At 31.2% G+C, this 21,409-nt stretch overlaps 1 protein-coding gene across 1 annotated transcript in view; it reads right to left on the reverse strand.

Annotated features, from left to right (window-relative positions):
• LOC124364350 (neuromodulin-like) overlaps positions 1–3,228 on the reverse strand; it is a 55,888-nt gene extending 52,660 nt beyond the window's left edge. The window contains exon 1 of the mRNA XM_046819738.1: positions 3,192–3,228. The gene's annotated coding sequence lies outside the window, so the exon portion shown is untranslated. The remainder of the gene's footprint in view (positions 1–3,191) is intronic.
• Between the last annotated feature and the right edge of the window lie 18,181 nt (positions 3,229–21,409).

Consider the following 21,409-nt stretch of genomic DNA (forward strand, 5'->3'; position numbering starts at 1 on the left):
AAACAGAACAAACCTTACGTTAGAGACATTCAAACAATAAATGTGACTTCTTAACCCTATGTTTAAGTCTTCTTACACCTGAAGTTGAGGATAGATTCCAATCTTCGAAACGTAGTTTTCTATCTTTTTAACCCGTAACAATAGCGAATGTCCTAAATCCCGATATGCTTTCCAGACATGATGCATTACTATAAACAATGTAATATTTAAATATACTATATACATAATTATGAGGCGTCGGAAAAATGGAATGGTGCTGATGTAAAGGAAAATATTCAAACCATATTCATGAATATAATTTTATTTTAGTAAAATATTGTCATCTAAGAACGTACAATATTTGTTTATAATAAATTCACAAATATGCTTAGTAAAAAAATGTACATTAAACTGATTTAATTTGTGATACTATTGTCATTTATGTTGAAATTGTGAGTTTATGTCCAAAATAGTACTCACAAAATACTTAGAATGTGTAGTAAATACTAATCCCCTTGTGTAAACAATGATTGACTAAGGAGGGTGAGGTTTCAGGAAGAAAGACGAAAAAAAGATGTGGTGATATTCACTTCGAGAGGCGTACGGTTTATTTATGAGGCAAGATTGTTTGTCAAGTTTGCCATCGATCAGGGTAGAGTAACTCCAGAAGTTTTCAAAAGGAACGAAAAACACCGACGCTGCCGCACGGGTTTTACATAATCTATTTGCAATAAATTATTTGTTACGACGAGCTTTCTTTCCTCACTTTTTCTACCAAGGTTTTCGTTTAATTCTAAAGAGCAGTTTATTGGTACAGAGCATATAATAGTATTTGAAAATTCCTAAGAATTATTAAAATATGTATTTTATATTTCTCTTTACGTGCCTTTTTCAAGAGTTGAAATTGTTATCATGGAGAAGGTATCTGTGGTTACACGTAATTAATATAAATTAACTGTAAACTTCAGACGTTATAATATAGAATTAAATGTGTAAACCAAAATGTAAACCATGTTGCTGTAATATAAACATCAATTTGTATTCAAAGTATTTTCTCAATTACTTCTTACTAAATACTGACAATGTTATTTGAATTTTCTTAATGCCTACTTTTTACAATATATTATATTTTAATACATTCTTATATCCTACATGCTAGTTATACCCAACAAAACACATGTTGTCCCACACGTTGGTAACTGAAAGTCTGTTCGTGTGTATTTTAAATGTCAGTACTTTATTGTTATAACAGTTCCATTAATTGTGATCAACGTATTTTTTACATAATAATTACGAAGGCACTATCAAATGTATTGTATATTACTGGACATACAGTTTTACAATATTATTACTAACAATAAATTTGTTATATAATTTTATTTAAAATTATTTTCAAAAGACATGTGCTTATAAAACTATTTTTGTTTTTATTACAGTATGTGTAACGTCATATTATCAGTTACCATTTTTTCATAAAACTGTAAAGACCAAGATGAAAAGCTATTTTAGTTATTGACCGTGTTTCATAATTTTCAGATTAAAGCCTAATTAGAATTAAATTAAAATTTATTAAAACGCTTTCATCTTGACAAATTATTATTCAAACATTAGGATCTGAATAATTTGTAAAGAATTTTAAGGACTCTTAATATAATATTTCATAGTACTTTACAAATTTCAACTTTGCTATCGTCCAATACAGCGTTATATTAATTTTATACAATTGTAAAAATAAATAACGGAATGAGTTCTTAATAGTTTTTGAATTGCTGTGTGATTACCTAAAATTCAACTGTCAATTAATTAGTAAAATGCAAGTGCGATAGTAAAGGGTTTAAAGAAGATAAGGAATTTTGAAAACAGTAGTAATAATGAAAGGTATACCGTTACATAGGGTACACAATATTCAAGGTGAAAATGTTTGTGACGGTTTCCTCTGTTAAAAAGGACGAATACATTTCATACAAGTCCAAACATTTACGAGGCAAGAAACAGAGTCGCGCAAAGATTTCTGGGCGGCACAAACAGCTTATTTTCCGCCGGGCTCTTTTGAGAATAAGAAAGTTGTTTGGAAAAGTGAAATGAAAAAGCCACTCTGCTTTGCATTTTTGCACGGGCCAACAACGTTGGAGTCTGGTCGTAATAAATGAGAAACGGAATAAGTGCCATGGCTGGGGGAGGTGGAGAGGTACTACTTCCTTTGTTTGTCAAATGTCCCGCCATTGTTCCAGGTCTTGGTACCGCAGCAGAATGGTGGTAGCGGTAGCCAAATTGTGTTTATATAAATATATATATATATATATATGTATATATATATATATTTATTTATGATATATGTATACATATATAAAACATATTCATTTTGATTTTGTTTCGTATTTTCACCTGAAGGAGTGAAAACAAACGATTGCATTAATTTTATAACGTTTTTAGAAATATAATATACATAGAATACATATACGAGACGTCTGTACGCTTTATCGTATAATACATATTTTAGAACTAAATCTTAGTGAGGCATTTAACATTTTATTAAATTAATTAGGGCACTATGATCTCATTAAAATATTGTTACTCAAATATTGTACATTCATAAGTGGTGTATTTTTATAGACTGCGAATAGGTGTAATGATAATTTTAAAATAATCTTTATAATTTTCATTCGTGGTAGCAGACATCTAGAAATATGTAGTAACCTTTCATTTTTTTAAATTAATTCTTTCATATTCATAAATATTTTTTCAAATGAAATACAAATAAAATACAAATAAAGGTAATATGTCCGTAATCCATAACTGTATAATAATCCATACAGGTTTTAAAATACTAAACACTAACTATTTTATTCTATTTACCTCATTAGAGGGATATAATTTCATGCTTTTATTTGACGATTCAATAATATTTTTAGTATCGATCTGTACAAGTTGGAAAATTAAGCAACCAATTCTAACCGGCCTAGAACGAATACCCCTGACATTTCAGACTCGCACCTTTACGAGTTGGCCAACTTAATCCCTACTAGTAAATGAATGAGTTCAACAATGAATGATATTTTGTTTGGAAAATAGCTCCCTTTAAAATGGAGAGAGAATAGGTGGTTTTGGGTATTATCGAGATAGAATGACCGGGGTTCGACAGGCCCTTGACCTATTGACCCGAGGTAATTGCAATTAGCAGCGTCCCACCCTGTGCTGCCCCCTGTACTCACCTCTCCGCAGCAGTAACCGTCCACACGCAACTCTAGGTCACCACTAGCCGGGCTGTGCTTCGGTCGAACCCTCTCCGCCGGCTCGGCAATCTTCGCCATCACTCGGGTATCTCCGCCTCCTCACCTCTCCGACTCTACCCCACACACGCTCGGCATTGAATCATTGAGAAGGGTTTCCTCCGTTACCATGTGAGAAGGATAAGTAGTAGACTACTTGCTGGCAACTAGTCTTTGAGGGAACGTTTTACATCTTAAGAAGGATGGTAGAGATCATCCTTGTATGAATCGCCATTACCCCTCCATTTTAGAGGCAAATGTGGAATAGTTATTAGTTTAATACATTAATGGTTAATCCACTAAATATTTACATGGAGGGGTAGTAGATATTAGAGCAAAGGTTAGAGCATTCTAAGTTTTGTTGTGAAATTATTTGTTATTTGTTCTTAAAGAGAACTTTCTGGAGACAATAACATTTTGACGGCTCCACAAGGAATTGCAGACATTTAAAGCACTAAATTCGGTTAATTTGTTATCAGACCTAAATAAAAACTGCTGAGGACAAAGAGGTTTTAGCGTTTGCAATTTAAATTATAGCTTTCATTATATGAGTTACACATTATATTTGTTACCATTATAGTCACAAGTTGTCGCTTCCAGAAGTGGTTATACTAATTTATAATTCACAGAAATGGGTTGCCTTAAATAAAATGAACTTTTTTATAAATAAACTCCAGCCATCTCTTACGTACATGTTGTAAGAAATTCACGTCATTATCTTCAACAGTATTTATTTAGGCTTAATTATATAATGTTCAAAAATTATGCTTGAAATTCTTATCAACCCTTGAAATAGTCAATAAATTATTCAAAGTGTTGAGAAATAGTATCTTAAATGGTTCTGACCAAAAATCTTAAGGAAAAAATCATTCTATTCGAAAAACAGTTCCATCTAAAACAGTTGCATTAGCTGTGGGCATATTTTTATTCTTTAGTATATTTCATCTCTCTGTATGACTACTTACAGATAACTGCAATGGCTTAACCGTCCAAGTTGAACCTATATAAAAAATACAATTGTTTCAACTGTGTTTAATGAAACTCGCTGTATAAGTACTTCACACATCGCACTTTAATTCCTATATTTCTTATTCCGTTTCAAATAGTTCTGACGCAGGTGGAAAATATTTGAGAAATTTTCAAACAAACCCACAAAGCAAACTGGTAACTCTTAAACAATATTCATTAAATGAACAAAAACTTGTGCTGCTCTCCTTCTTCATGATTTCAGCACATCATTTCTTCCAAGGACAATTTGAAAGTAGACTGGCGGTTAGTCTTTTCAATTGCAATGACGCTCATCGTAATCAGTTGACCTCCACCTTAAAGCGGCTCACTAACCAACAGGTCACGGGTTCAATTCTAGGAGATCACAATAACATTTTTAAAAGATTTGTATAGTTTTTATTTAAAAAATAATGTGATAAATTTATTTGTGTCTTACAAAAATTTCTTTGTCAAAAGCTCTAAATTTAAGCAATACTTTTTTCTGCACTTTGGCGATTGATGCTTGGGTTCCCACCGCTTCAATTTTTATTCCTGCCACTAGTACACATTATATAAGAACAGGTTACTACTTCTAGGAATAAATTATTCTGTGACCACATGAAGAAAACAAGCATTCACCAAATCGAAATAATTGTATTTATGTAGGAGAGTACAAATTAAAACTTTGCATGATTTTCGAAATTTCAAAAATGTTTGTCTTATTTTTTGCATTACTACTTTTAACTTTATCTTTCTAACCATATTATGGGTCTACAGAGTGTGAGCATTCCAGTCACGAGTCATTATTGGAAATAGGTTTAATGGCACACTTAATTACGTAAATTAATTTCTACAATGAATAGTTATAGAATAAATTTATCGTGTCCATTTTTTCACTGAATCTTATAAAAGACCTCTTTATTTACTTACTTTAAATGTATAATGGGAGAAGTTTCTGAAATGGTTCCCAATGAACTTCAAATATTTGTATAAATAAATCTCTAATCATCATTTAAAAAATATTTTATTAACATGTCGGCCCATACCACTGAAAGTTGTATAAACTAAATTTGTCAAATTGAGCCCTTGTTCTGTCATACAAACTGGAAAATGTTTAATAAGAAATTAAATATTTTAAATTTTATTCAAGCACTATGGACATGATGAGCCAAAAACATTTCATTTTCAGACCCTGTTAAATTGCTGTTTACGGGAGTAGATGGAAAGAAGGTTTCCTGGAAAGGTTTTAAGGTGGAAAGAAGTCAGAAACGACTTGACTGATTTATGAGCAACATCTCTCACCCGCTGCTGCATGTTGCTGCATGGAATACTCAACACTCTTCCTGACCTCCCATCCTTGGTACCTCCTGCCTACTCTGGATCAGTAAGATCCCTCCTATATTATTTTGTTAGTGTTCGTATTTGAAAACCATTAGTTATTATTAAACTATTTTTGTAGGTATGAGTCCAAAACTCACCGTTTTATATTTTTTATCACTTAGTTAGACGGTATGTCAATTATAGAAGTTCACTAAAAATGTAATAATGCACTTTCAAATTACTTGCAGACAATTGGCCCATCTAGATGGTTGTAGGTATGCAATAATAGTCCAAACAATTCAATAGCTCATTGAATGTCTCCCGATCCACATCTGTTTGGCGATCCAATTTGGATCCATTCAGTGACTGATATTAGCTGTCGGATTCATGTCACTGCTATGCCTATAACGTGCTCGTATTACCTCCATTACAATTTGATCACCGACCATTTATAGTTGGAAATATTTCATTGACAGGAAATATATAAACAGAGGAGTACTGATGCAGGATAAATAAGATATCAAATAATAAAAAAAATTACTTAATAACTTCTATATATATATTGCGTTTTATACATGAGTACATTTTAATTGATCTTGGAATAAAGATGTCAAACGAATTTTCTTTTGTAGATTTTCAAAATCGGTGTAGCGTAATGTTTATCTATCTGAGTTTATAAAAATAATTTCAGAAAGTAATTTCACAGCATTGTTCTTTTAGAAAACCGCATTGCTACAACACACTTGCTATCTTCCGGAAGTAAGGTCATCCACCTTTTTATTGATGATTTAAATGAGAAATTTCAACGGAGGCTTTTTTGTAGTGTTAAGATGCAGGCTTTTTGTAATCTAAAATGAAAAATTAGCACCTGTCACCGACGTACGCCAGGCTTTCACAATTATTCTAAAAAATTAAGCTCTTAAAACATGAGGACAGATCTACAGAATAATATAGTGTTTTAGAAAAAATCACAAAAATGAAATGGATCTGTAACAAAGTTCTTTACCGCTATACAAGAACAGGCCATTTAAACTGTAATGCACTTAAAAAGCTGCTAATAAAAGATCAGAGGTCTTTTATTAATTAAAATTCTTACAATTTTAATTCATATTCGTTTCGAAAGATCAGTGTTTTACAATAGTCTACAATAATTTCATATCTACGTTCCATAATGCATTTTCATCAAATAAAAAGTAAATATTATCTGTTTCTTAATATTTTAACAAATACATTATCTTTAAAATGAAAAAGACACTGGTTGCAGGACGAAAGATTATTTTTAAAATTTTATATTAAATTTTCTATTAATGACTCATATTTCCAACATTTAAAGCTATATCTTGCAATTATTAGGAGCCAAAATATGGTTTTGGGTACTTGGAGAATATATACGAAATGTCTTAATACTATTAACGCTAGTTAACATTATTGTTAGTTAGTAAAGCCTACGTCTCGAAGAGCTGGAAAATGTTCAGTTCTGTCTGTTTTTCTGTCTGTCTATTTGATTGCACGATATTTTGCGAACAACATGTACACTTTAAATGTTACAAGAAGTTTTGTTTATAAATAAACAACATCGGTTTTAATGTTTATTCTTCTCACACCATGGGGTTTAACTGACCATTAACGAATATTCTTGAATTGGTCTTGTGGGTAACGATGATGGCAATGAGAAAATCGCCGGATAAATAAATCTTTAAACAAACTGAGTACACTTATATGACGTTTTAATATGAAATAGTAACACATGAGGCTAATGAATTGATCTGTATACTTAAAATTATCCATACAACCTCAGCGAACCTGTTATACGACACGTGGTAGAGCGTACTACTACCATTTTTCCAAATTTCTAAATGTCTTCTTAATTGATATAATTTAACTAAAAATCTAAAATTCTTCGGTAACAAGTAGTTGTGGACGGTAATTTAAAACAATTCAAACAGAAATACAGTACAAAATAAACACACTTCAATTGCAGTCTATATAATGATAAAAAGAGAATAATCAAGTCCAGTAAACATGAACTGGGTGTTTTACACACCGCCGCGCCGCCGAGTAAAGTACTACATGAATACCGTAGTAAATGGGCTCGTCATTGTTCATTACCTCGTACATTATTCAACATTTAATAAATGCAGTAGGTTGCGCTTGCTTTTTGGGTTCACTTTCTAATTAAAGTTTCATTTTTATTCACCTCTTTATTCTCAATTCAGTATATGTTTAAACCATAATTATTTATTAAGTTTATGTGGTTTTAATTTACACTTTTGCACTCTATATAATTGTTTTGCTTAATATATTGCAGTATTGAAGTCGTCAGTGAAAGTTTAAAGTAAAATGAATTCTTCCACAACATTAAATTTTAGAGACCACTCATTTTTATACGCTTGAAATTTTCCATTTTTTAAAATTCGAGGACAATAGAATAATAATGTATGTTAAATTCGTCTCAGTACAGTAAAAATACCAATATAAAGTATTCTGATAAATTTATCTAACTTTTTGTTAAAGAGAAAAAGTGGAGACTCTGACTTACGTATTCATTAGATTTATTTGCAAAACTAAACAATTAAAACTTTTTAACGTTACCACACTAAAACACCGTAGTTCAAGTACAACTGACTTGAAGAGACAAATTCATGATGCACATTCGCCACACCTGTTCTACTTGAGAGAGAGTGACGACTCATATTTCTGGAATTGTTGACGTCATCCTACAGCATTATTCAAGCCGTCCAAAAAGTTAAAATAGATTATTCAAAATTATAACACTATTAAACAGATTTTTTATTTGCCTGCATGAAGTGTTGAATTTGAGTCCCCGATGCTCAGTAAATGTGACTGAGCATCGATTTGCTAACAAGGGCACTTAATCACGTCATGGACTACGGTCGCTATCTCTGCAGGGTTTCAAATCACAAATATCCCGGTGCATCTCATGTTTCTATCATGATATCATGTAGAGAACTCCATAGCAACCACAATGGGTGTCCTAGATGTCCACAACACGGAACTATTCTATCCGTTTTAAAGATCTAGAAAATTAGTTGTTTTAAGACCTTGCTCATTCATGCGGTATTGGGATGAAGCGCTATCCTGCTAGAAAATAATTTTCGTTTCCTCATTTCGATTCTCTCAAATTTAAGTATAACGTACACCTTAAGCAAGTTGTTTGAAGGGGCCACTGTAATAAATCCCTAAAAAATAACAGAGCTTACCAGATAAATATTTATGATACCCCAGTATACATTTGCCTTTGATGATTCATAAACATAATGAAAACTTTATGGGATTGCTGGCCACCCCATACATTGAAAATATCACAGTTGACAAAACCAGTACTGTGCATATTGCTCTCCAATACAAAAATCGCCATAATTTTGTAAACTTTCTCTGATTATATTTTCGGTAACAGAGATTACATTCCATGTTTAGTCAATGAAGCCCATAAAAGAGATGGCAATATATTTCAATGGTATAGTACGTGGTAAATTCTTAATCTATATATGGCAATGGTTTCCGTAAATTAAGGTTTAAAAATACAGATTATGCCTGTATTCGGGATCTAGTATTTAGGATTTGTTGTAATGTATATTACTCTTATTTTAGGAATAAAGGTTTTCATATATAATACAACTATTTTTTGGAACGTTTCAATAAGTCAGTAAGAAATCAAATAAGGCTTCTAATTCTTGATTCATTATGAAAATTAGCATTAGTATTATTGCAGTACTTGTTCTATAATGAAAAATTTAAGTACATTTTCTAGGCCAACTTAAATAGAACTGTGCTCTACACAACTACCGTAGCCACCTGATTGCTATTTGGGTTTTAGCAAAACATTCTACATGTTCTATAGAACAAACTGTATATAGCTCAAACGTCTTCGGAACTAATGGAGTGGTATACAGTTGGTAAGTGACCAATGTGGGATAAATATTGAGGTGTTAGTTAATTTCATGACACTATTTTTTTCAGAAACGTATTTTCCAACATTAAAAATCAGTGGAAATTAGCTATGAATTCGAAAAGCACAAGCTTTTTGGGACCACCTCTGAGGTAATTAGAATGCCTATTTATATTGCGACAGCGTCCAATGGACTAGATTAATTCACATCATCAACCATAAATACTAAAAAACTGAAGGTATTCGTAATGCTTAGCTCAGTCATAGACCTATATTATATACTGCATGCAGAAATAAATGCGCAGAGGATTCTTTAAACAATTAAAGAAAAAGACTTCACACAAATCCTTTAATATTTCGACTAATATTGTCGTTTTCAAAAAGGATACGATAGTGTATATAAGCTAATAGTTACAATATTTTTAACTTTATATATATATATATATATATATAATATATATATATATACAAGTTATAATAAATGTATAATCATAACAAATTTATAATTGTAGTACAATATTTCCTGATATTTACGAATTAAATACTATTTAAAAAAATAATAATACATAGATTTTTACTAATACATAACGAGTGGTATTTTAATCAACTCTGAATAAAATACTAGTGGTAAATTTGGTAAGAGAGAATCAATTACTGTTACTTTAACTGTTTTAGAATTTCTTTACATTTTGATCACTTTATAAAGATTTCAGGCTGAAACTAAATAAGGCTGTTCATGAGAACTATTAAAACTAATGCCTTGTAAGGGCATACAAAAATAGATATTTTATCTTTTCATACAGGAACAAACTAAGACTAATAAATCTTACAAAAAATTAAGAAAATGTTTGTAAATAATTCCAAAAAGTTATCATTTACCCATTCGATATAATTATATTTAAAATTATTTATAACTCTCTGGTATAATAAAGGAAATCATATATTCCCAGTAAGAAAATAATGTTTTAAACATTTTAATTTAAAATTACTGTAATTTTATAAAAATAAACCTTGATCCAAGGAATTCATTTCAAATGTTTCCATTCATTTTGTACAATAACACAATTTTTTAATTTTTGGAATCTATAGTACGATGGGCCGACAATACAATTGAGTAATGTCTATTAATAATGAATCCAAAGAAGGTTTTGCTTCTTTGCACCAAATCGGGTAAGTTAGTGACATAATTATTTCTGTTTTCGGTTCAAAATCATTAAAAATGTCAGTGTATAGTCACTTATAGACTTTCGGTCTTTGCGTTGATGTATTAGCTAGTAACTTTAGCTACAATTGTTTGATAAATCGAACGTGGAAACATATGAGAATAGTCTAGATGGATACACAGATTCGTAGAAATCACCATGAATTAAATACTAATGAACAACGTAATACGAGTATATTGTACTGATTGCATCACAATAACCCCTCTTGATTCTCATGAATCCTCTCAATCAATTGGAATATTCCAGACTTCTCTAGCAGTACAAACAATACCCGCACTACATCGAGAATTCCCTGCACACGTTTAATCAACATTCATGTTGAATATTTAGTGTTATTCCCCTTCGTGCCTGGTATCTGGTATCACACAACAGTGCATAAATTAGGATATAAAAGGAATGTTTGAGTAGAGTATGTACTTAAATAATAAATCAACACTTTTACTAAAGTAAAGTTTATTAAACACTCTTTCCTCGTGGGGAAAAAGATAGCGTTAACCCAACTATATACTTAGTTAAATACAAATTACTACATCATAGTCTTTTGAAATCTGATTTGAATCAAAGTAGCTCAAGATTCCGGTACAAAGAAAAGTTCTTCTTATGTTTTGATAACTTACAAAAATACGATATGCATGTGTACGAATGTTGAGTTCAGCTCTATTAAATAAATTTTCACCTTCCGCTTAGTGAAGTGTCAAAAACGTCAACGCTATTACCTGATGAGACAATGAGAACACCCCCTTAATCTAGAGTATACTTTATTTTGTTGTTTAGGCATATCTGATGTCTAAACGATTCAAGAGTTCGTTTATCGAATTTGTTTTATCCCTTCAGCCGAAAGTGTACTCCAGATTCCAGGAGTCATGTCTATGAGAGCGTCAGATTCCAGATGCTGCACTGAAGCTAAATACAAATACGCCAAACTCATGCTGCATTATTTAGTCTCTCGTAAATATTTGTTTGTATTAAAAACTGTGTTTGTTTGCACTAAGTGGTGGTGTATGTTGTAATTTGACTGAATTGTGTTGAATTCTTGAAAAGACTGTTATTTTGAATATTTAATGAAAGTATAATATCCTCTACAATATAGCCATAAGGCATTAATACTGTGGAGCATAACAGTGGAGGTTGCTTTGACTTTTATTGGAAAAATAGGTACCCTTACTACAAGAATTACATTTCGTAATATAAAATCAATGAGTTAAAGCTGTATTGAAATATCTCTTCTGATTGCTGAGTCACGAGGGTCATCTCGATCTGAGATACCATGGATCACCAGACAACTGAATATCGGCAGGAAAACCACCTCTTAGTGCTTTTATTTCATTTTACGCTCGGTTCTGGCCTGCAGAATTACATCATCAAAAAATGGTCCTGAGTATTTTTGTCCAATAACAGAACAGCTTCTATTCGTCACGATGCGACACACTCTTACCTAAATATGAGATTATATTACGTTCCTATAACGACAAGCTGGTACTTTGCCATATAATCTTTTGCTTCCATATTGTAGGCAACATAGGGTCGTACGTTTTACATGTCGCTTCAAAACCCGTTTATCATATTGCACTGCTGTGTTTAATATGAGTAATAAAACGATTAATTAATTAATTTTATTATTTCTTCCCAAACCCAAAATATACAGCAGATTGTGTTTTCAGATGACAATTTGCGTCAATAAACCGAAAAAAAACTTTATAATATAGAAAGCAGTTTGCTTGTTGTATGTTATTCCGTCAAAGTTGTCTAGAAGTTGCCGAAATATTTCCTGCAAAGAAAGAATCCTAACTGTTTACGTCATTAACTTAAACGTTCACTCTCAAGAGACGCGGATCCATTCACTAACTACTTTTTCATCAAATCAATCATAAAACTTTTAGAAAATACGGAATTCAACTACGGACTTTTTCACTGACAAAAGTCAGTACTAGACTATTTGATGTAGTGCTGCCATGAATACTTCAGGATGCCAAGGAAAAAGAACTGAAATGTACTACTTTGTACATAATTTTTGTATTTGCCTGTAACTCAATTCCATTTTGGTTTTCGTCCGCTTCACTGTACTTAAGGACGTACAGAAGGGTTGGTATGAGGAGTGATAAATGAGTTAAAAGATTATTTCAATCCTTGAGCAGCATAGAAACTGTGAGAGTCCTTGTATGAGAGTCTTCAGGATACAAAGTAGTGTTAATTACTCTGCTTACGACTATGTCCGCACAAAACAGGATATGAATACCACTCTCAGAGAATACAGGAATAAAGCGTGGATGACGACACGAGAAGAACGCTGTTAGTGTTTTCACAGTCAAATATGTTCCAAATGCTTGGCCTTGGTCATAATAAAATATAACGGGATCACGTATAAGGCTCCAACGATGGGGGACTCGATCCATGGTTGTTTTAACATAACTAACGCTAGTACATATAAGAACATATAAACAGCTACGACAAATATTATCAATTAGCTATTGAGACAATTGAAGGCAAGAGTAAAGTTGGTTCCGATTTTATTAATCTACGATAAGATTTTTATGGAGTAATTCGTATTTAATAAAATGGTATAAAATGTAATAAAAATGTGAGATAGGCTTTAAACAGTCAACTGTACATCGTAAGCAAATCCCAAACGTCCAGAGTTTTAAGGAAAATTATTTAGTTTTTGGGTCAAGAAATGACATTGACTTTTGAAATTTTTCACATTTGGCTATTCCAGTTCTTTAGAAACAAGTTTGCTTATTACCATATCTACAACTGCAAATAAAAAGGTACAAGTATAAATTCAAAATTTAGACTTATAAGTCGTTCCTATAAGGATGGAGGGATAGTATTGAAAAGAGAAGTAATGAGATACAAATAGGCTTACCTTTTATGAAATTAAAATAACTTGGTATCTTGTGTTTCTAACCCCACAGCACGTCATGACAATTTTTAGGATTCAAAATCAGTGTTGAACGGTACAGCTAATAAAAAAGGTTTCTGATCGTCTACTGTGTACAGTAGAACATCAATGATGAGTCAATAGCGATGTATCATGTGACCCTCATATTGACATTGCTTTGTACACTGGGTTCTGAGTGATCAAGGCGATCATATTTGTGTTGCCACGGCCCTACAGGCAGACTGAGGCACGATCTACAGTACATTGTACACAAAGACAGTAAGGGAATGCTGCTCTAGGGCCTAGTCACATGGAGAACATTCCTTCTAAACGTGAAGATTTCGCAAGTAGACTGTTATTGTTTTAAATTATATGGCTATAACACCCATTTCACATTATTTTACAGCTACACATTTAAATTATCAGACTAATCTCCTAAAAATTGCTGGAATAAGGGTTCGACTAATTTATATCTAAACCATTTCCTTACAATGTTCTTACCTTGTCCTTGGTTATAACAAATTATCTTTTTCTAACTCTTAAAAATATATATATTTATATAAAGCTTAAAAATGATATAGCATATATTTTTACGTTTATGGGCAAATCATGAAACCTTATCTCAAATGACAAAAACCATACTCCTGTACATTAATAGTTACAGTAAAAACGAGACAGGAACTATCAGACGCCACAATTGAAAATGCCAGTGCCTCTTTAATTTTACTAGATAATTTGAAAAGGATCTATATAACAAACAAAACTAGTACGTCTCAAATATTTTAAAATATATAATTGCCCTAAATTAAATTTTATTAAACAAATTAATCACACAAAAATTTTAATATAGTGATCGTCCGTTCCTTGCACATTTAATATACGTAAAAATGCAGGATAAACCCACGTTCAGAAATTTAGCACCCTCAAAGTTATGATAGATGTACAACAAACTGTGTGCTTTTGAACACCTATCATCCCAACACCCAAAAATATCTCTTTTTAGGTATTCCATAAATCATAGCAGTTTGTAAGCAATTATATTAGTATGGTGTCCCTAGTACATTTATTTTCTAGTTAGAAAATTTAATCCTCATAAAGAAATTTCATTCAACTCTTATATTTCATAACAATAGAAATGAAAAATAAAACAAATATGAAATCTTTTCTCTGTTACTCGCAGTGGCAAATGTAAATAAATATTTGCAGCCTGCACAAGTAAGTGGGCCACATTCCGCCCACGTGCCTCGCATTGTAGTAGCCTTGTTCTCTAATTATATTTAACTTAGGGATATACCAGTAGTACCAAATTAAACTTCGTAGGTATATTTAATACACTAATATCCATTAGTTTATGGTTTCATACATGGAAGAGCTGCTTCATAGCTTTTATAATATAAATACAAATATTTCATTATTTAAATACTTTTTATTTTGAGTTGTCAGATAAACTTCATTACCTTTTACATAGATTTATAATACTTTACAGGGAATTTCGTTTCAGATAATCAGAACATTTCGCAAAAAGCTGGATATGCTATTTGTTTTCGTAATACCATCATTAAATAAAAAGACTTTACAGAACAATTAATTTGATTTTTAATGTTAGTAAAATGCTTATTTTGGAGATCCCTAAATAAAATGTATGCAATATAAAATGTATTAGGAAACTTTAAAAATTTCCCAAAAAATATTCATATGGTTGGAATTTTATCTACACTATTTTATCCTTTTGAATACCAATAAAAATTAAAGAACAAATACGTTTTAGCATGTGGTTAAAACGTTATGGAAAATAATATTTGATCTTAGACTTAAATTAAATGTAACCTTAATTTTTTCCATAAATAATCGTTATATAGTAAAAATGATTTAACTATACATTTCTTTGGACTTTGGTATTCGTAAATACCTGAATAACTATTTCTATGAAGTTTTTTTATTGATGATGGACAATATAAATATGGGAAATCTGCAGAAAAATAAATATACATGTTGAATATGAACGGAATATATACCGGAGAGCATGGTAAGGTTGTCAGTGAGTATGTGTACCAATCCCGCCATCCCGTCATGAGGCACATGAGATTGTGTGGCCATCGAGACGGGTATATTCCCAATCCCAACATATGGTTGTGGAGAGATAACTGTTAGTAAAGCCCGTGTATTTCCATCATGCATGGAAGGTAATGATATAGGATTTGCATTGGATTTGCATATAGATTTGCGTATGAATCCAATATACTCGTAATCGCTTCGTATAGACTGTGGAATCCATTGATTATTGCTTTATGAAGATGTATTATATATTCATTTATGGATTGCTTTACTAACCCTTACTAATCTTACTTCAAGATTAACTTCACAGTTTGGTAGTATATTGCAACAGTATTTATCATCGTTCACAAGAAATTATTAAGATAGAAAGTTTGCAAGGAAAATAAGATAAATTCAACAAAGGGAATGCGGTGGGATATGTCTCCGAGTTCGATCTCCCTATAAACTGTTTTTAAATATTATGATAATAGAAGACTGCAATGGTGGAGCGGGGATTTTCTGTTTAGGAATTGAGGTGAGTTTGATGTATGAAACTGTAAGGTGAAACTAGTGTACTGAACGCTGCTTGAGGACCTAAGGACCAATAAAAATGTAAATAAACAAGAAACGATTACACCACGTGTGTTGTATTGCAGGTTTTGTAAAGGCTGTAGCGACATTTAAAGTTTATAGCTTCTGTGGCTCAATTTACAAGTACATATGAGCGTACGTAGTCTGTCTGAAGCTGTATTCATTCTGTAATTTTATCGCTGCCATAATCGTTGATACAATAAATTCCAGTGTAAAAATGTTCACTAACGCTCAGTAAAATCTCTGAAGTGACTTGCATCACCATAGGACTCAATGTTATCTACGTATAAATGAAGCTGCATGTACAACTACAAGTCTATATGACGTTTCGTTTTCAAATATCATAAGTAAAGACAGATAGGCATTAACTCGAGTTGTAGGCTTCGCTAACAATCAGCATCCAAATCCTTGAATTTGGTCGCAAGACCATAATCCACTATAGTTTTCCAAGAAACATAGCAACGAGGGTAAATTACATTCAACCACATTATTTAAAAATCAGAATCTGAAAACCACATAATTCATTATAATTTTGCTTTATACCGAACACTTGCATAACGTTAAAATAGTTAATTGCTTTAAGTAAGGTCTGGAACGTTTCACATTAAAGTACTTATTAAACTTCGCTATTTCTTATCGTTAAATTTCGTACAGAGTTACAATATTTAACAAAAAAAAAATACGGTACTTTGGGATTATACCGACCACACCAGTATGAAGAACACAAAAATATAAATTTATAGAAACAAACATGATAGAACGAAAAAACAACTCTTTAATTACAAAATTACAAACTTGCAAGCATTTCCACGTATTGTGATCGGTATTGTTGTCGCTGTTATCTTATCTTTCTCGAGAATCCCGATTACGGCAGGCCGCGCGGCATCACATGATTATTTAAGTTTTTTGCACGGTACATAATTGCTTTTCCATTACAATTCAATTTATATTTCTGATCAGCCCCTCTAGAATTTGATATTTTACTGATAGGTACTATCTCGAGGGATGTTTTTCTTTCGTTGTTTTTCCTTCGGTGCTGCGCCGCGCTGATGGCCGGGGGCACTCGCATTTTGGGTGGCAGAGTGTGATCAAGAATAAAAACAAGTTTTGAGTGTTTTTTTTTTTTTCAATAAAGAGTTTAGTTTTTGTTTGGTAATGTTTGTTTTTGTTGAATTTTTGTCTTTGGAGATATTAGTGGTAAAACACGGAAGTACAACAAAGCGACACACCAGCTGAACGGGCGGCGAGACTCTGCAATCACGTTATCTACTAGACCGCTCGACTTTGACCTCTGTCTGGTGATGGGGAGGGGTTTGTGATAAGACAATTCCTGTTTTATATTGACGAAATATTGTTCTACGCTAATCTAGTAATCAGTAGAAGCAAAATGTCAAATAACGATTCATGTCTGGGTGTGGTCGGTATAATCCCAAAGTACCCAAAATACATACCCCTTTCAGTGCAATTATAATGGAAGAACATCATTGTGGAGTACTTTCCGTCTAGAATGAAATATGTGCTAAAAATCTCTACAAACTTGTACAGTAGCGTTGTTGATATTGCCTGTTTCAAATTGTGATAAACTATATATAACCATTCAAAAAATATATCCTATTAAAACAATAGAAAAACGAGCAATTTAAAGAATAGTTTAAAAGGAGGATAGGGGAGTGACAAACACGTATGTCATAACTTTTGTATATCGTAAAATACAGAAATGTAAAGAAAATTTACCAACATCAATAAAGTGATATTTATTATATCTGACATTAGCTCACTTATGCTTGGAGCCACAAATTCCAAAACAAATTGAATATGTACCTTAAACAAAAAATATTCATGAATAGTCTTGGTTTACACTTGCGTTTATTTTTCCTCTCTTTCCAAATATAAATATAGTAGATTTGATTATGATAATTATGTTTATACTTAAGTCAATAAAATATTTGTTTCTAGATTTTTGAAATGGTTGATAACCAAAGTTACGTACTAATGTTTAAGTCAAAACCACAGGAAAATAGCGGAATAGTAGTGTAACTTATAGGTTTTCTTTTTAGTTTTAGTCTCAACTTTTGTTATATACCAAACAGAAGAAAAATTAATACGGTTAGGTAATTTTTGGTCCAATACTGATTTATGTTCAATAACTTATTTATATCTTCTCACCTTTTCTATAAAAAAACAAGCTATTGTGTTTAACTGTAACTGTATTTCATAACAAAAGTAATCCAAATTATTTAATACAGATTGTTAATAAATTGAATCATATGTTTATTTTATTATTTTTATGAGGTTATCAATAAACTCAAAACTGTCCTGAAATATTAATGGTTTTAAGACGGTGTCTGTATTTATCAATTTTATTTTAGTGTCTGAAAATGACCATAGAAGTACAAATTATGTTAATATTATGCAAGTGGTTTTTGGCTGATGAATTTAATCAGTGTGCCTCATATAGATGACATAATAACTAGTATGTACAAGTTGATCAGTTAGTACCAAAAGAGTCATTACGTTTGTGATACAAATTTTGCTTTGTGTACATATTAAAATTAACATAATACAAACACGGGCAAATAACTGTTTTGTTCTCACAAAATTCAAAGTGAGTAAAATTAGAAACAGAAGTTTATTATTATTTAAATTTATATTAAAGTGATAAATTGAAATACTCAACCTTATGCGCTAAAGAATAGATTTTATTTTAACAAGAGAAAACAGTACCAGCTTACATGATTATTTCTATTCGACCAGTATATCTAAATCTATACAAAGTTTTAAGCCAAGTTTTTAGGTTTTTTATAGAAGATTAAAAAATGAAAAGAATCCTTTGATGTTTCATAATAATATAGTATAAAAGAACAGTATTTGAAATTACTAAAATATTTAATTAAGTGTTATTTTTGTATTTTAGTGTTACCTGTCCCTCGTTATAAGTATTATATCACACTTTCAGTTGCTTCTTCTCTTCTGTTTCATTTCTTTGTTTCTCCTAGTGTTCTATACATTTCATAGAAAACAGTAAAATTATTAAACAATAATTGCGCACTGTTTACATCAGCTTTTTTCCGCACCAGCTGTTATATTACAAACGGAGGATTAAATCACTATATAATTCTTCGGATATTTCTTCGACTTTTATTTTAAAATTATATGCCAAAAGATTTTAGTTTTTTTATATTTTTTAGCTTTCACAGAGTAATGAAAAGTGGATCAAACTAAGCAATATGTTTTGTGTAATGGCGATATTCTCAAAAACAGTAAATAGAGCTAATAGAAGGAATTAAAAAATATATGTTATAGTTATGTTTTGAACATATAGATGCTATGATTAGAATGTTAAACTTCTAAGATTATATTTACATTATAATACGTTATTTTCTACAAAAAATATTATGATGCAAATTTGTTCTATAAACAGAATTTAAATACATTTTTTTAATTAATCTCGGGAAATGCAGATATTTGCTAAATACGAACCTGTTATCACCTTCTGTATTCTTCATCAAGCTCGTAAACATATTAGGAACAAAGGATTTTGTATATTATTTTCATATTTTGAAAATGCTGACAAAACACCCCTGAGCCACACTAATATACGACTAACAACAATACGTGACTATTGCCGTAGCGGTCTTGTTTTGCCAATAAATTGTATGCTCTCCACCAGGCCCGTTGAATGGCTAGGGCATTAAATTAAACTGCTTATAACAGAACAGGAACCTGTCCCGCATTGTCCCCTTTACCCTTTGTTTCGTTCGTTACAATTCTATTCAGAGATAAATTTTATTCTATTCCACATTTTGTTGTCACAAAATGTTTTATGTAAAAAAACATGCATTACTTAGTTTTAGAGACCGAAACTTTTAAACCAGAATGGGAAAAGGGATCATATGCCACAAGAACGTGAACTGGAGACTGATTAAAGCAGATTCTTATGTACACATAATAACATTTTATAATTTAACTTTATAAACATATGTGTTAAAGCCTGAAACTATAGTATAGCTTTTAACTAGTTTCATAAATCGGGTATTTGAATATATTCCAAAGAAAATCTATTTAAGATAACTTAACTTACGGAGCTGCCTCCAGATTGTTATTCTTGTGATATTGAAGTCATAGGGGTCTTGCTAAGAGGTCAAATAGTTAAGGAACTGATTTCATCTTTAACTTAGGTTTTTGGCAGTGGGATGAATTATTAAGAGAGTTACGCAAAAGTTAAGCTGACACAGAAGTACTGTGGCAACTTGATTATTTATTTCCTCAGAAGAGGCTAAGTGACTACGTTACCAGACACTCGCCATGTTTAAAAACAGTTACTTTGAACAATAGTTTGAGTTACCGCATAAATAATTTTGATGGGCATTTAGTTAAAACATAAGTTTAAGATTTAAACGGGTTAAGGAAATGGTGATAGACATATGACATTTTGAAGTTTACCAGACTCTTAAGTTTATCAGAAATTATCTTAGACAGTGGAAATCTTTATCACCGTGGTGGGGATTTGAGTTATTCACGATGTTACATTCATAGGGAAGTTAGTTTATGATGTTGCTGATTGCCAGAGTGGTAAGTTGATAGTATATTAAATTTTCCATTGTAATTGTCAGTTAAATTAATGAATTAATTTATTAAATACATAGATAAGGTGTGTTTTAAATTTTGTTAAAATGTTATATTTTCTGGGAAAGAATCATAACGTAGCCATATGTTAAAACTATTTATTGTTCGTGGAGTCATTATATCGGTTCCCTTGCAACGGTTACAAATAGTGAGTTTTAAATACTTAGAGTTTATAGAAATAAAAGTAATAATTAAATAAAATTTAATTAGAAATTCTATTTACTGTTAGAACACTGATCTGTTTTTAGTTATAAAGTACTCTTTAATGCTGATAGACATATGTAAAATTCTTTCTGAGCATACATATTAAATATGAGAGAAAACAATCCGTGAAAAACATTTTTCCTACCTATAACTAACGTTTCAGAACTTTAGCAGAAGTAAACAACTTTTTTATGGTAACATTTAAAGCAAATATAAGCAAAAATATCACTAAATACTATTATTTCTCCATATATTTTTCATAGCTTGATTCGGCGCAATTTTAATTCAAACTAATATTTTTTTTATTTGATAATAGGGGTTGTAATTGCAAACTTTGTGATCATTATATTACTTATAAAGTATCCAGTTTTAATATAAATGTGTAACT

Source organism: Homalodisca vitripennis, chromosome 6, assembly GCF_021130785.1.
Source record: "Homalodisca vitripennis isolate AUS2020 chromosome 6, UT_GWSS_2.1, whole genome shotgun sequence".
NCBI lineage: Eukaryota > Metazoa > Arthropoda > Insecta > Hemiptera > Cicadellidae > Homalodisca > Homalodisca vitripennis.